General features: G+C 45.2%; 1 protein-coding gene across 1 annotated transcript in view; it reads left to right on the top strand.

Annotated features, from left to right (window-relative positions):
- Positions 1 to 2,500, top strand: part of LOC134445627 (zinc finger protein OZF-like) — a 111,574-nt gene that overhangs the window by 97,286 nt on the left and 11,788 nt on the right. The window contains exon 1 of the mRNA XM_063194671.1: positions 1,185 to 1,386. The gene's annotated coding sequence lies outside the window, so the exon portion shown is untranslated. Of the gene's footprint in view, positions 1,387 to 2,500 lie in introns of the transcript that reaches the window.

Genomic DNA, 2,500 nt, shown 5'->3' with positions numbered 1-2,500 from the left:
TCGAGAGTGGGTAGGCTGTAGGCCTACTGAAATCCCTGACATTTTGAAGTGGGTATACTCCGTATAGGCTGCCTGCGTTCTGCATAGACTACACCTCTGATTAGGCTATTTTACTCACACTATTGTTGGTGTTGGGGTGCACTGGTGAGTTTATCCCCTCTGTGGACAGAGGCGGACTTTCAATTAGGCATACCTAGGCAATTGCCTAGGGCCCCGACCTAATCTGCCCTCCACAGTCTGAGGCCCCAAATGTCACACCAGTCGTGGTAGACATGCAAAAAAAGCAGGCCTAATATTAATGTGTCACTTATGTAAAGTAATCAAAGATCTAGGTATATGGGACAAAACCCTTGACTGGCACCAAAACACCCAATTTTACGTCTATATAATGACTTTTGAGGGCCCCATGTTTATATTTCGCCTTGGGCCCCAAAATGGCTAGATCCGCCCCTGTCTGTGGCCTTAGTCAGCAGCCGCTCTAGGTACGGCCTTGCACAGCCCCCAGCAGGGGAAAAACAACTCCAGGGGTACATTCCAATATGACACCTTGCCTCCTCCACTTGTGCTTGTGGCCTCGCTCCGCCTCCTTGCCCCTCCTCCGTGGAGGAAACAAATAAGTTTCCCCGCTGTCGGCCTAGCCACAACAACTTTTGTTCATTCACCATCCAGTTTGCAAATTAGAAAATGACTTTACAATTGGGCTTTTGCGAGATAGTGAGATATAATGCTGTTGACAGTGATGTCATCATGACCTATTACTTCCTGGTACGAGGCCACGAGGACGCAAGGTCGCATATTGGAACGCACTCCAGGTGTCTGTCCATTGGTATTTGTAGGGAGGCAGAGAGTCCAGACATTGCTGTTGCCAGATGTGTCTGATCAAATCCCGCCCAAAAGGTTCTCAAAACCGCCTAAATGCGTTTAATTCCGCCCAATTTCAACGAATTGCATTGATTTATGGACACAAAACTGCAGAAAAAAACACCAAATGGCCAATTTCTCCCGTTTTTAACCGCAGACGGCCATCCCAAGTAGCCCAATTGAGCAGGTAACCGCCCAATCTGGCAACACTGCATTGCTTGTCCTCCAAGGGGAGATAAGGTCGCTATAGCAGGGCACCGAAAGAAAGATAAGATTCGTTGTTTTGGGTAGACACAGACATTCTTTTACTGCTCTGCCGGGATTCTCATGTGACGGGCAGCAGCACATTTCACATGCAGTTGAAGTTCAAGCAACCTAGCTTCCAAGCTTACAAGATTCGCACGGAGTGCAACGCCTAGAAAACTTTTCTGGTGCGGTCAATTACTCACACAAGCGCCATGGTCGGATTTCCTGCATTACTGGAGCACTGAATCTGAAAAAAGACGACTGATCACGACTCCCGAGGTAAGACGGACCACTGGTCACATTAATAGCCTACTCGGCAGTGGTGTAGTCTACGTAGATCGCGGGTATACGGAGTATAGGCTTACCCACTTCTACATTTCAGGGATTTCAGTATACCCACTTAAAATTGAATGATCCATTGTTTTGAATAGCACAAATATATACAGTATACCCACTTCAAAAAATGCTGAAATATACAGTATACCCACTTCAAAAAATGCTGAAATATACAGTATACCCACCATAAAAAAGCAGACTACACCACTGATACTCGGCTGCTACAGTCCATCACCCCGCCAATTACTCACACGCTTGCCCAAGTGGCCATAAACTACCGTAATATGCCTGCAACATTATGTCATGATCCATTGCGTAGGCCTATAGATGACACGCTGATTTGAACCCACTATTGTGTGTGTCCAAGTTGGCGTGCTCCACAACGCCCTGTAACAGGTTTGGTTTAGGGATGGTTTTGGTTTAGGCACAATAAGTGACACTGTGGACACTTTATATGACGATGTTTGTGTGTGTGTGTGTGTGTGTGTGTGTGTGTGTGTGTGTGTGAGAGAGAGAGAGAGAGAGAGAGAGAGAGAGAGAGAGAGAGATGCCTTGGCAAAATGTATGTAACAGTGAGCTACTTATGGTTATTTTATGTGTAAGTATGTGTGTAATGTTGGCTCGAATCGTCTCGAAATGAAAGGAAATGAAAAGGGATGGCAAGGGAGGTCATCAGTGTGCGTTTCAACCTTTCTTTGTATTGAACTTTTACATTTTGAGTCTGCATCTGGCTTAAATAGATTGGTGTGAGATTTGAATGCAATCCTATGGAGAATATCATGATCTGCTTGTTGACGTGCATGTTTCTTTTAGGTGTATTTCAGATTGCCAATGTTGACAGCATTCATGCATCCCCAAACCATGTCAGTCCCACTACCATGCTTGGCTTATGAGAGGATACACCTTTTTTGTAAAACTCACTTGTTTACCACCACACATGCTTGACACCATCTAAAGCAAATTTGTTTATCTTGGTCTCTTCAGATCACACGACATGGTTCCAGTGATCCATATCCTTGGTCTGTTCATCTCTCTTGAGACCAAGATAAACAAATTT

The sequence above is a fragment of the Engraulis encrasicolus genome, chromosome 3, assembly GCF_034702125.1.
Source record: "Engraulis encrasicolus isolate BLACKSEA-1 chromosome 3, IST_EnEncr_1.0, whole genome shotgun sequence".
NCBI lineage: Eukaryota > Metazoa > Chordata > Actinopteri > Clupeiformes > Engraulidae > Engraulis > Engraulis encrasicolus.
The sequence above is the reverse complement of the archived record's forward strand: the minus strand, read 5'-3'. Positions and strand labels throughout refer to the sequence as shown.